Here is a 15,650-nt window from a genome sequence, read left to right as displayed (position 1 = left end):
CCACTTGTTACAAAATTAGCAATCACCTCAGCGTTGTCTCAGTTGAGTAGATTCAGGTAGTAAATGAACTAGAAACAAGAGAACAAAATTTTGATTTGAGTCTCTATAGGATCTAAAGTTTTGTATATTAATCGATATTTCTTTTAATGTCATTTAGATACTCTTTTTTAAGCTAATATTTCTTTGCAGTACTGACATACTGCTTTGAAATCTGACTTTCCATCTACATGACCCTTGAGCACCAATTTGAAGTGTTTCCGAACACTTAAAACACTTTGTTTGTTCGTTCTTCATTTACCATTGAGCCTGCTATATGCATTTCTTCTTCTTCATTTTCATCCAAGTTTAATGGATCAGTACTTTCATGTACATTTTTGTTGCGGACTTGGAATATCATTAAAACCACTAACATTGTTATTAAATAGTAGAGATGAAGCGGGGTTATACCTCATGGTGTGTTGGAACCGACACCAAACATTTCTTTTAACTCATTATTCTCCAAATAATACAATGGTCCACTTGAAATTTGAATAAAATTTGAATAAAAAAATAGAAAGAATATATATAAAATATGGTACGTAGATTGAATTACACAATTAAAAAAAAAAAAACAATTTGGTAGATGTATAATATAGATATTCAAAAACTGGACGTAAAAAATATTAAATTATAGATTTTAAAATAAATAAATAAAATTCTGACTGTTGGCCAACAATCACCCAGGCTCCTGGGCAAAGTCCCCTAGCTGCTTGCGAGCTAAGTTCAATTCACGAAATTTTTTGGGCTCTAATCGGACCCAACTTGTCTCTAGATGAGTACAATCGGCCAAGGGCTTAGCTGGGGGCAAAAAATGAATATACTTATTGTACATAATCATTTACAGATATTTTTATAGATTGATATTGTGAAAATTACACCTAAGGTTGTTTTTCGAGTTTGTATTCTAAGGATTTTTAATTAAAGATGGGCTTGTATGTGTGAATAATTGTGCGTTAAATTATAGGCTATCGAATTCGGTTGAGCCCAATTAAAGTGATCTGATAAGACTTCAATTTCGGACTTTAATGTATCCAATTAAAGTATGGATTTACATATGTGTAGAGATCGAGCTCAAGTCCTAATTCTATGATTGGTCGAATTAGGTCAAAGGTCGTCTCTATATAAATAGGTTATGGTCCCCAGATCACGCACAAGTATTATTCATTCTCTACTGCATCCCATCACAGAGAGGAAAAGGAGACTGCGTGTAGATTTGGAAGACTATACCGCGAAATTCATATTGCATTAATCATGTCTGATTCAGGTATGCTTCCGCTTTAATTCTTGTATTTCTTGATGATTTAACATGAAAGATCCGATAATTTAAAGCATTATATTATCCAACAAGTGATATCAGAGTCTCTTCATGTTGAATCATTGAGAATAAAAAAAAAAAGAATTTTAGTTTGGTTTTTGCAATATATTTTGAAATTTTCAGATTTAACAATTTTTGGTTATATATTTTGTTAAATTTGAAAATTTTTTGCTGTATAATTCTTATTATTTTCGAAATTCGAATTAATGGTTGAAAAAATTTAGATTTGGAATTCGAATTTTTTTTTGGATTCAGATTTCTATACGTGTTAAAAAAAAAAATTTGGGGCGAGCCGCCGGCAGCCAGCCAGCAGCTTCGCTGTTGTGTGAGCTGCTGGGCAGCACGCAGCAGCGCCTGGGCTATTGCTTCGGGGGCGTCGCCAAGAGGGAAGAAGAAAATTTTTTTTGTTAGGTTTCAATTTTCTGGATTTTTGGGGGCGGGGGCCTCTTCTATAAATTAGATGATTTGAGGTCCTTAGTTGCAATTAGGGTTAGGGTTATAAAATTAAGGTTTCAGTCCCTAACCTTTAAGTTATAATAAGTTTTGGGCCTTTAAGTTTCGGATTTAATAATTCAGTCCCTAAGGTTTTAAAATTATAATTCGGGCCATTAAAGTTCTGAATTTATCATTAAAGCCCTCAAAATTTAATTATTAATTCAAATTGGCCTCCAAAGTTCATAATTAATTCAAATTGACCCCTAAAGTTTCAAAATTTTAAAATTTGATCCCTAAAGTTTTGAATTGGTCAATTTTGGCCCCTAAAGTTTTAAAATTTGTTCTAATTGATCCTCTAAAGTATTGAATTAATTTATTATGGTCCATAAAGTTTCAAGTTTATTAATTTCAACCCCTAAAGTTTGGAATTAATTAATTTTCCCCCTTAAAGTTTTGAATTATTAATCCTAAGGCCCCTAAAGTTTAAAACTAATCAAAATATGCAAAATTGGTGATTCTCTTTCTCAAATTTTGGTACTAAAGACTCTTTTAAGAGATATAATATTCGAAAGTTAGTTAATTGAAGCAACATGTTGCCAAATCAACCTCTCTTGTGAAAATTGACTAACTTAGAATGTCAAAAAGTGTTTATGCATGTATTATTCATGGGAATATTGGTCGGCCCAAAGGAAGGTCAATATTTAGCCGAATACATGTGCACCTGTGGTGATAAACGTGTGACAATTATTTGGTTTAATGTGTGATCAATAAATCGGTCCAAAGAAAGGTTTATTGATTGACACGTTGTTTTATCGTCAATATTTGATCACTACGCCAAGAGTACCGCTTAGAAGTCAATATCTCTGTCCAAAAACTGGATATTAATGTTGTGCTTGGTATCTTGTGATGGGCCCTACCACTATTTGAGATTATTATTATTTACATATTAAACATATTCAAAGTGAGTTATTCATAATAAATGTTCTCTAATTCAGTTTCAGGTTCTGCTACTAATATCTCTGCTAGCATCAATTCAATTCCAATATTAAATGGCACAAACTTCAGGGCATGGCAAGAGAACGTTATGATTGTTCTCGGAGTCATGGACCTAGACTTTACTTTACGGGTCGATCAACCTGCTGCACTTACTGATAAAAATACCTCTGATGACAAGAGGGAAATGAAAAAGTGGGAACGATCGAACCGCATAAGTTTAATGGTCATGAAGCGTGCTATTTCAGAAGCATTCCGGGGCACTATGTCCGATAAGGTGACTACGGCTACGGGTTTCCTTGAGAACCTTGAGAAGAGGTTTGCCAAGAATGAAAAGGCTGAAACAAGTACATTTTGGGCAAATCTTGTCTCAATAAGGTATAAAGGGAAAGGAAACATTCGGGAGTACATTATGAAAATGTCTCACATTGCTTCAAAACTAAAGGCACTTAAGTTGGATTTATCTGAAGACTTGTTGGTGCACTTGGTTCTGATATCCCTTCCGGCATATTTCAGTCAATTCAAGGTGAGCTACAACTGTCAAAAGGACTCATGGTCCCTTAATGAGCTCATCTTACACTGTGTCTAGGAAGAGGAAAGACTGAAGCATGAGAAGACAGCAAGTGCTCATTTAGCTACCACCTCTAAGGACAAAAGCAACAAGAAAAGGAAGATTAATAAGGAAGCTGCGGGTACGGTGCCGTAAAAGAAATAGCATAAGGAACCAACTGAAGGCGGTTGTTTCTTCTGTGGAGCTGCAGGTCATAAGAAGAAGAATTGCACCAATTACCACGCATGGCGTGTAAAGAAGGGTACTCTTCTTCATTTGATTTGTTCTGAGGTTAATTTAACTTCGGTACCTAAACATACATGGTGGATAGATTCTGGTGCAACAACTCACATCAATATGTCTATGCAGGGTTGTCTGAGTTGCTGAAGACCAAACGATGGTGAAAGACACATCTATGCTGCGACGGCAAAAGAATGGAAGTGGATTTTATTTGGATCTTGTTGAGACATTTATTGTACCGTCTTTTAGACGGAATTTGATTTCTATTTCTGTTTTGGACAAATTTGGTTATACTTGTTCATTTGGAAATGAAAAATTTAGTTTGTTTCATGATTCAAAATTGGTTGGTTCCGGTTCTTTATCAGGTTACGATAATCTTTATTCAATTGATACAATTGCTTCTTATAATGAAACCTTGCATGTAAGTACTCGAGGTGTAAAGTGAAAATTAAACGACGAGAATTCTGCCTCGTTGTGGCACAAGAGATTAGGTCACATCTTCAAAAGGAGAATTGAGAGACTTGTGTCTGACGGGATTTTCGACCCTCTTGACTTCATAGATTATGATTTGTGTGTCAACTGTATAAAGAGAAAACAAACCAATAAAAGGAGATTTCAAGCCAATAGGACTTCGGACGTCTTAGAACTTATACATACGGATATTTGTAGACCATTCCCTACGGGTTCTTGGAATAGTCAACAATATTTTATAACGTTCATAGAGGACTTTTCAAGATATAGCTACATATATCTCATTCATGAAAAATCACAGTCACTGGATGTGTTCAAAAACTATAAAGCTGAAGTTGAGAACCAACTCGACAAAAGGATTAAAAGCGTCAGATCTGACCGTGGGGGTGAATACTACGGCAGATATGACGGTTCAGGTGAACAGCGTCCAGGACCGTTTGCTAAATTCCTAGAGGAATGCGGTATCATCCCACAGTACACTATGCCGGATTCGCCCACTATGAATGGTGTTGCTGAGAGACGAAACAAAACGCTTAAGGACATGGTGAGGAGTATGATTAGTCATTCTACCTTACCAGAATCTCTCTGGGGTGAAGCATTAAAGACTGTAACTTATATACTCAACAGAGTTCCAACTAAGGTCACTGATAAAACCCCATATGAGCTTTGGACGGGCAAGAAGCCTAGTTTGAAACATATACATATTTGGGGGTGTCCAGCTGAGGCAAGGCCCTATAAGCCAAATGAAAAGAAATTGGACGCAAGAACCATCAGTTGCTATTTTATTGGATATTCTGAAAGGTCCAGGGGTTACAAGTTTTATGATCCCACAACTAAGGCAATTTTCGAGACAGAAAATGCTAGGTTCTTTGAGGATGTTGAGTTTGCAGGGGGGGGGGGAGAAAAGGTTACAGGCTTTGTCTTTGAGGAAGAATATGTTGAAATTCCTCCAATTGCCATTGACAATGATCAGGTTTCTTTCCCTGATATTGTTCAAGAAGCAACTCTGGATCAAGACAATGTTATACTTCCCTCTCAATATCAACAAATTGTTCCAGAAGAACAAACTCTACAGCCTCAAGAACCAATGCCATTAAGAAGATCCACTAGAGAGAGGAGAAGTGCGGTTTCGAATGATTACATCGTATTTCTTCAAGAACATGAAGTTGACATTGGAATGGTGGAAGATGATCCGATCAACTTTCGTCAAGCCATGGAAAGTTCTAACTCTCAAAAGTGGCTCGATGCTATGAATGAAGAGATAAAGTCCATGAAGGACAATGACGTATAGGACCTCGTTCCATTGCCTGAAGGTGCGAAACCCATTGGTTGCAAATGAATATTTAAGACCAAGAGGGATTCAAAAGGTGATGTAAAGAGGTATAATGCTCGTCTTGTCGCAAAGGGCTTTACACAAAAAGAAGGCATCGATTATAAAGAGACTTTCTCTCCGATTTCTTCGAAAGACTCTTTCAGGACTATAATGGCATTGGTAGCGCATTTTGATCTTGAGCTACATCAGATGGATGTTAAGACAGCGTTTCTCAATGGTGACATTGATGAAACAATTTATATGGTACAATCAAGAAACTTTGTATCGGACGATACAAAGCAAATTGTTTGTAAATTAAAGAAATCCATCTATGGACTTAAACAGGCGTCTCGTCAATGGTATTACAAGTTTCATCAGGTGATCATCTCATTTGGTTTTGAGATGAATTTGGTCGATAATTGTATATACCACAAGTTTAGTGGGAGCAAGTATATTTTTCTGGTTTTATATGTCGATGACATATTGCTTGCCAGCAACGATATAGGCTTATTGCATGAAACCAAGAGATTTCTAGCAAAGAATTTTGAGGTGAAAGATCTTGGTGATGCCTCTTTTATATTAGGAATTCAAATACACCGAGATTGTTCTCGAGGTATTCTTGAATTATCACAAAAGAGTTATATCGAAAAGGTACTTAAAAGATATGGCATACAAGATTGTAAACTATGTGACACCCCTTGGCTAAAGGAGACAAGTTCAACTTAAGTCAGTGCCCTAAAAATGACTTGGAAATTAAAGAAATACAGAAGATTCCTTATTCCTCAGCTATAGGGAGTATGATATATGCTCAGGTTTGTACGCGTCCGGATATAGTGTACATCGTTGGGATGCTAGGGAGATATTTAAGTAACCCGGGAATGGATCATTGGAAAGCAGCCAAACGGGTCATGCGGTATTTACAGAGAACAAAAGACTACATGCTCACATACAGGATATCAGATCAGTTGGAGATCATCAGTTATTCTGATTTCGATTTCGTGGGATGCCAAGATAGTAGGAGATCCACTTCATGCTATATTTACCTGCTTGCTGGAGGTGCAATTTCCTGAAAGAGTGCCAAGCAGACACTTATAGCTACTTCCACCATGTCAGCGGAGTTTATAGCGTGTTATGAGGCATCAAATCATGGAATATGGTTGCGTAATTTTGTCGCTGGGCTACGTATTGTGGAATATATAGAAAGACCACTTAAGATATTTTGTGACAATAAATCAGCAGTGCTGTATTCTAATAATAACAAGAGCTCGACGAAGTTAAAACACATAGAGATCAAGTTCCTTGCTGTTAAAGAAAGAGTTCAAAGTGGACAGGTGTCAATAGAGCATATTGGGACAAACTCCATGGTTGCGGATCCGCTTACTAAGGGAATGATACCCAAGGTCTTTCATGAGCACACTGCTCATATGGGTGTAATGTCTCTTGAGGATATCTAGTTTCAGTGGAAGTTTGTATTTTTTTTACTTTTCATATTGGATACATGTACTATTATTTTGGATACGGTTTAAAATTAAAGTTATTTTCAGTTATAAAGTTATTTGGTTAATTATCTCTGAACTTGTTTAAAATGATCTCACTAAGGTATTAAGGTGGACCAGTTGGAAATAGGCATGTTACAGATCATATTACATGTAATTTCCATACTACACATCCATGCTTGATCCATGTCATTCGGTTATATTAATATATGTGATCATTGATGGGTTTAGCTACGTGAAAGTAGCGAAAGTCGCTTTGATCCTATGTTGATATGATTGATGGACAAGATTGTTTGGGGATACATTTGGTAATGATAGCAAAATTCTGAGTACTCATAAGGTTATGTTTAATGCACAATTATAAGTTGACACATATAGCCCAAGTGGGAGATTGTAAGGATTTTAATTAAAGATGGGCTTGTATGTGTGAATAATTGTGTGTTAAATTATAGGCTATCGAATTCGGTTTAACCCAATTAAAGTGATCTAATAAGGCTTTGGTTTTTGGGCTTTAATGTATCTAATTAAAGTATGAGTTTACATGTGTGTAGAGACCGGGCCCAAGTCCTAATTCTATGATGGGTCGAATTAGGTCAAAGGGCGCCCCTATATAAATTGGTTATGGTCCCCAGATCACACGCAAGTATTATTCATTCTCTACTGTATCCCATCACAGAGAGGAAAAGGAGACTGCGTGTAGATTTGGAAGATTATACCGCGAAATTCATATTGCATTAATCATGTCTGATTCAGGTATGCTTCCGCTTTAATTCTTGTATTTCTTAATGATTTAACATGAAAGATTCGATAATTTAAAGCATTATATTATCCAACATGTATTTCATAAAAAAGATTTTAAGTTTCATCTTCTGTAATTCAGGTTATATTTAATTATTTAACATTTATTAATAAATATATTAATAATAATCAGTCAAATTTAATCATACTCTCTCTCTTTTTATCCTAATTCAACAACCTATCAAGACGACGAAGGCAATACCACATACTAGCTGACTTCCAGAGAGAACCGAATTGTTGGCAAGGGTTCGACGAGAAAGCCGTCGCCTCGATAATTTTGCCATTAAAGTATTGGCAAACTAAGTTATTTTTCAGCCATCAATGTCGTGCTCAACACTGAGCACTACTGTACTGAAGCAACAACGTTGTATGCAACACTTCGCACAGCGGCGCGTAGCCCCCTTGGTACCACCAGATCCGTTCTTCTTCTTCTTCTTCTTATTTTTTTTGGGATTGACTCTTCAAAATGGTTGATATGGAGTCATGGTTATGGTAGTTGTGGTGATCGATGTTTTTTTTTTTTTTTTTTTGTAGAAGTTTAGGGTATGATGGTACTGTGGTGTGTAGTGTTATGGTATTGTGATGATGCACTATATATGATGCAATGCATTATGGGGCACAGTGGTGGTGTTTGTAGTTGGTGATGGTAATGGTAGAGGAAGGAGGTTTGGGAGGTAGGGTGTGATGAGGGTAAGATGAAGAGTGTTTGTGATCAATTATTTAGATAACTGTGATCAATAAAATAGCTAATTTGTGATTAATAAGTGCGTAACTATAACCTCTAAAATTTGCAATTTGTGATCGAAAATAGTGCGCCACCTACAAAATTTGTGATAAATGAATAATATGTGATCTATTAATTTAATAATTTGTGGCTGATAAAAAAATTGTGATATATAAAATTTGTGATTTGTGATCGAAAAATAATATAAAATTTATGATTTGTGACTGTAACATATATAATTTTGACTAGTACATAACTGTAATTATAAATTATATAATATTGTGATCTTAATATATTTAATTAATAAAATATTTTTGAAATAATTATTTAATTAATATAATTTAATTAGATCTAATTTTTGAAATAATAAAACTAATTTCTTAATGTGAAAATTACATAAAAGCCTACTTTTAAAAATCCTATTTCATAAGTCATATGCAAAGTTTAATATTTCAAAAATTGGATTTTTTAATTTATAATAATTATAAAATTAAATTAATTATATACCTAACCCAAATACTATCCCCCACTACAATTTCAATTTCAAAACCTAATCCCTCTATTCTCCCTCTCTCCCTCCCTTATCTCCTCTCCCTCTGATTATCCACAGACGTCGTCGCCAAGAGAGCTCCGTCGGCAGAAGAGCACGTCGCCTCCAGGCAACGCCATTGTGCACACCGTTGCAGCATTAACATGCTGAACTGATTTTTCCGTTGACTTCCTTTTTCTGTTTTTTTTTCTTTTGCCAGTAATTTAGTGGTGTGGGTATTCAATTTTTTGGTTGTGGTAGTGGTAATTGGTGTGTGCAGTGGTACTCAATTCTTTGGATCTGGTTTTGTTTGGTGGCTATGGTGGTAAGGTGATGTGATGGCGGTGATGGTCGTTTAATCCCTAGTTTGTGTGGTAGAGATGGTGGCTGCGGTGGTAACTGATAGTGATGGTGGTGTTCGCTGTGGTGACCGATTGTGGTGGTGACGGTCGTTGTGGTGACTGATGTTGATAGTAGTGGTCACTGAGGCAAATGGTATCGTTTCTCTATTGTGGTGATGAATATGTTGGTGTGTTGTGGAGTTGACAGATTGTCATGAGGTAGTGGTGGCTTTGTTGGTGGTGGCGACGCTCTGTTGTTGTAGCGACGGTAATGGTGATGGTGATGGTGGTTGTGGTAGTTGTGGCAGCGGTCGTCGGTCGGAAGAAATGTGGTTGGATGTTTGTGACCAATTATTGTGACTAATAATTGATGAATTTGTAATATGTGACCTAAAGGTCATGACTATTACTCACAATTAATTAAGTTGTGATCGAAAAATCAATTATGACCAATTAATCAAAAAATTTCCAATGAGTAAATGAGTTGTGGCCAATAAAAGTTTTTGATTCTGTGACCAATGAATAATCTGTAACCAATAAAAATTTTGATTCGTAACCAAAAATAATAGTGACATATAAAATTATTGATTTGTGACCAAAAATGAGTTTTGACAAATAAATTGATAAGTTGTGACTAAAAATTAATCCGTGACTAATTATTTTTTTTGATTTATGACCGATGAAAAAACTGTGACCTATGAAATTATTGAATTGTGATAATAAAATAATTTGTAGCATAAAATTTCTGATTTGTAACAAAAAAAATAATAAGTGGCTAATTAAATTGTTAATTTGTGATCAAATTGTACAGATATGTGACCTAAATATATTTAATTAATAAAATAATTAATTAAATCATAAATAAATTTTAATAAATATATGATTTTTGAAGTTTGAAACTTGTTTTCTTAATTTTGAAATATGTCATACTAAATATCTTACTTAAAAAATTTTCTCATTCTTAATATTGATGTGTTTTGCAACCACCTTATATTTGAATTATTCTCAAAAGAATTCTCAACAAATAAATCATTTGAGGAAATTACACAAAACCCTACCTTAAAAATTCAACATTCTAAAATCAGAGTGAAACTTTCATAATTCAAAAATCAGATTTTTTTTTAATATCAATTATTTAAACAAACAAATGAAAAGGGAAAATCAAAACCCTACTCATACCCAAACCCATAATTCTCCTCGCCCTCTCCCTTCCCTACCCTACCCAATTTCTCCCTGTACACTGATTATCTTCTCTCTATCGGCGTAGGAAAGTTCGCAGCGATGGGTGTCGGTGGTGGTTGCAGCTGGTGACGAAAGAGATGTGCCAATACTGGGATGGGGAGTCGACATTCACGTTGCTGCTACATCTCTTTTTGATCTGCGCATCTGGGGGTTTTTTGTTGGTGGTTCTGGTGAAGTGTTGATGGTAGTGTAATTGGTCGACGATGGTGATGTAATGTTGTGGATCTAGGCATGATACAGGCGAAAGTCCGCCGGAGGAAAGTGCGCGAGGTCGAGATAGTGATTTGCCTATCGCCGGTTGAAAGGTGCATTACCGCTACAGCTACTTCGTCCCTGCAGTGATTTGCGATGGTGGCGGTGGATCTGTGGTGATGATGGTGGTTCTGTGGGGGTGGTTTTGGCGACGATGGGTTACAATGGTGCTGTTACTGTTACAGGTTATAGGGTGGTGGTGGTGGTGGTGCAGTAGTGTGGGTAGCGGTGGTGGTGGTGGTGGTGCAGTAGTGGTGGTAGTGTTTTTTTTTCCTTTTATTATTGTTGAAGTAGTGGTGGTGGTTTATTGTTGGGGATTTCGGCGATTTTAGCATTGGTGAAGCTGGATGTGGTGGTGGAATTGGCGAGGTGGTGGTTGGTGGTGTTGCAGTGGGTGAAAAAAGTGTTTGTGACCAATTACGTTATGATTAGTAAATTGTTAATTCATAATCGGTAAATAATAGGCGTCGAATATGAAACCGTGACTAAATTTATATTGTGCGACCTAAAATTTGTGATTGTGACTGTGACTGTGAATTACAATTGATTAAGTTGTGACCAAAAAATTATTCGTGACCAATTAATCTAATAATTTGAAATGAATATATGAGTTGTGATCAATAAAAGTTTTGATTCTGTGACCAATAAATAATCTGTGATCTACAAAGAAGTTTATTTATGATCGAAAAATAATATATGACCTATAAATTTTTTTATTTGTGATCGAGAAATAAGTTGTGACTAGAAATTAATCCGTGATTAATTAATTTTTTGATTCGTGACCGATGAACAAACTGTGACCTGCAAAACTTTTGCATTTTGATCGTAAAAAAATTTGTGACATAAAATTTTTGATTTGTGACGAAGAAATAATAAATTAGTAATTAAATTGTTAATTCGTGATCAAATTGTATAGACATGTGACCTAAATATATTAAATTTATAAAATAATTAGTTAAATAATTAAATCATAAACAAATTTTAATAAAAATCTAATTTTTGAATTTTAAAACTTGTTTTCTTAATTTTGAAATATACCATTCTTAATCTCTCAATTACGAAATTTTCCCAAATCCTTTTTTCCTTAAAATGTCATGGGCATGGGGTTTAGCCCAGATCTCCTCCATCCCATCCTCCCATTCAAGACACCCATGATCTGAGCTCAAACGATTGAATGATGGAGACCACAAACTTTGAAAAACTATTCATCCCAAGTAAACCCATGGTTGAGCCACATTTTAGGAAAAAATGCATTATTCATATCAAATCAATGAAAAATGCGTGAGTAAAGAATAAGGAAAAATTTTAGATTTACGTGTAATATTATTTTATTAAAAAATATGTAGTTAAAATAATAGCAAATCACTCTTGGAAAATGTATTTTTTTTAAAAATAACATGGCTCAAACAAGCCCTGATGCTTTTTATATACAATTTACTTTTGGGGGGATTTGTTTAAGAAGCCTAGTCAACCAAAATTTTTACTAAAATAGCCTGTATCAATAGTTTTTGTTCAGAGAGCCAATGTTATGTATTAAAAGTCTTAAATACCCTTAAATTGAAATGACTAAAATATCCAATTTGGAGTTCAATATTTACCAAATCCCCACTTTTATACTAACTTTTCGTACACATTTTTAAACTAACGGCAAAATGGCATAATGCCTTTTTAAACTGTATCACTTTATGTTTCCTCGTATCCATAAAAAAAATTAATGAAAACAAGTTTTAACTATATTTTGAGTGAAATTGAGAGTCCATGATCCAAAGCAGGATGCTGTCGTTGTAAATAGTTTGATGACGTTTTAACTAACGTAAACAATTTTTCGCTACATTTATAGTAAAATCAAGACCCTATAATCCAAAATGTCATGCTGTCGTTTTAAATGAGTGGATGTCGTTTCAACTAATTTTGTATCCGTTTTTCTTTATTTTCACTCGTATGCACATGAACGAGTAGAAGTTTTTATTTCATTTGGACCCGAGTAACGATATAAAGTTTACAAGATAATGATCAATACTGTATTCCATGAGTAAATTGAATTAGACTTAACTATGAACGAAGGCAAGCAAATTCCATTATATTCTAATTATGAGATAAAATATTCAATAAATTACTGTATTTAACTTGTACAAGTCTTCTATGATGTTTCAAGTCTAATCGATTCTTTTTGCACTGAAATCAAGGCCCTGTGACCCGAAAACAGTATCATGTCAATGAAAAGGTTAGGTGTAATTTCAACTATTTTTGTGTTCGTTCCACTTTATGTTCACTCGTATTCCCTTCTACATTTCCAAGACTAAATTTTGAGGTGACAAAATACTTTTAAAAATAGCAACACTAGCATAGATAAGATAATATGAAGCAAATTATTTCTAAAGCAACACCTACAAGTTATTCCCATTTAAACTTTGCACGAGCTACTACTAAAACACCGAGCACCGAATACATCTAGTCATCAGAATCTACCAATTGCAAGATATAACTGCCAACTACCTACTAACTAAATGCATACTCATGCTGAAGTAAATTCTCAAATAAGGATGAAAGAGAGAAAAATGACCATGTAGATGTTCTCAAATCAAATGCCAAAATTAGCATGAACCTTGTTTTTAGGAAATTAAGCTAATGCTTGTGCTGTCAAATACGAACCCTTAAAAGGATTTAGTGAATGAATGAATCAAAATTTCAAAATGCTCTTGTTTCATTACAACAAAAGTAAACAACTAATCAAAACACTACCATCTAAACAAAATTAGCATCTGAGTCCTATATCATCCGATCACATAAAATTGAAAAATATACAAGGAAGACAATATTTAATCTTATTATCGAATATAAGTTTTACATATAATCCGGCCAACAAAAGTTCTATAAAGTTGATAGTGTATATTCCGCAATCTCATCGATCGACAAGAGATAACTGCCAGCTACCTACCGATGTGTCCGTTGCTTATCTCTGCTCATCATTCAATTGTGCGACCAAAAGCTTTTCTCCCCCAACCATCATCTAACATTTCTTAAGAATAGTAAGTCTTTGAAGGGAGCGTATTTTTGAAGGTATACCTTTAATTTTATGTTCAGTAGGAATCACAAACTCAAATGAGTATTCCATTTCTACAATAAAGGAATCACATACTAAAATGAGTGTTCCATTTCTACAATAAAAGACACAAAATGATTATGCTAATTAATCAATGAACAAATATAAAAAATTTACAGTAATGTTAAATGATACGTAGTACAATTCATTTTCAAAAATAGAAAAAAAATATCCGATATTTTCAAAATTACATCAACGGCAGGATGCAATTTTCAGAACTAGATAAACTTCATGGTGCCATGCTGAAATAACATATCAAATATCACAATCTCAACCAATTAAATGCAATTTACATCATAGAAAAACATGCAAAACATTACAAAGATATTAGTTACAGTAAAAAATCACGATATTCTATTACTTTACCATATTCCATTTGATGCAAATTACAAAATAGTACCAATTTGCTGAGACTTTAATGATATCACAGAATATCCATTTCATTACACTAATATTGCAACTAAAATGATATTTAAATATTTTCAACAAGCAAATACTTAAATATCTAATTTTTGATAGCACTTTCTATTAAATTGTCATCTTTGTTTTTACTTATTAGCTCAACACTAATTAGAATAAAAAAGAATCATATGTTGCTGGATTTTTTTTATTATTATTTTTTTATAAGTCAAGAAACAAAAATCTTTCAAACAATAAGTAGAGCATAAGAATAAGACAATTGTAGTATTTCATTTTTTGGAAAAAAAACAATTATTTGCTTGATTTCATCACGTAATTTCTATAAAGAAACAAGTTTAGGTTTGGTGAAAATGAATAATCTTGTGCAACGTCAAACACAATTAAGTCCTATTTACAACAAATGTAGACATAAATCAAATTCAAAATCACTTACGTTATTTACTTATAAGCCCATATGTATATGTTCAATATCTCATACTCAGAGCACTCCACTACATATTTTTTTCCCAATTTGCTTATATATCTACATCATGAAGAATAAACAAAGAAATAACATTTTTTCAAATTTGCAGTTACAGGAAGAAAGTTGAATTGTTAAGTATTTTTCGTATAATTCAAAGCAATAATGAAAAATATAAAGAAAAAATTGAGTTCCAAAAGTCAATCACAACATACAAAAAATTAATAAATTTAAAGGCCTAAAAAAGCCCACCCTATTTGTATAATTCTTTCTGGCACAAATTTCTCAAAATTTTTTATTTTTGCATAAAATCGTATTAAAAATGAAAAATTGAGAAATTATATATACTCGAGGATAGCCTGCTGTGAAATTGGTTCTTAGAAGTAGTTATTCATGTATGTGTGCTTTTTTTGCGAGTTTCGATCTTGGGTAAATTGATGAAACCTTTATACCAAATTCCTCATTTCACTTAAGAAAACGAAGGAAATCGATTTTGAATGGTAAAAGTATTTGGAGATGAAGAAGCCACGAAGAAAAAATAAGGGGGGTTGGGGATTGTGAAGAGAAAACAAAGATGATAGATTTAGGATTCTGAAATTCAATTGATTTGAGAAAAGAAAATGGGGAATTAAGTTTTCTAGTGATGCTAAATAAGGGTGTTTTATGTAGTTTATAAATTATGATTTAGGGGCCGTTTGAGTCCCATTATTTGTATATTATAATGAGATGAATAATATTTTTTTGAAAAATGAATGACTGAAAAGTTTTTGATTTACGTGTAATATTATTTTATTGAAAATTGTGTGGTTAAAAGTATGAGAGAAAAAAATTTAATTTAATGTAATAAGAAATAATGGGGCTCAAACGGGGATTTAATATATTTATTTTAAAAACATTATTTCTGGTCAAAAGGCTAAAATCCCAAAATGT

Source organism: Olea europaea, chromosome 13 (genome assembly GCF_002742605.1).
Source record: "Olea europaea var. sylvestris chromosome 13, O_europaea_v1, whole genome shotgun sequence".
NCBI classification, from domain to species: Eukaryota; Viridiplantae; Streptophyta; class Magnoliopsida; order Lamiales; family Oleaceae; genus Olea; species Olea europaea.
The sequence above is the reverse complement of the archived record's forward strand: the minus strand, read 5'-3'. Positions refer to the sequence as shown.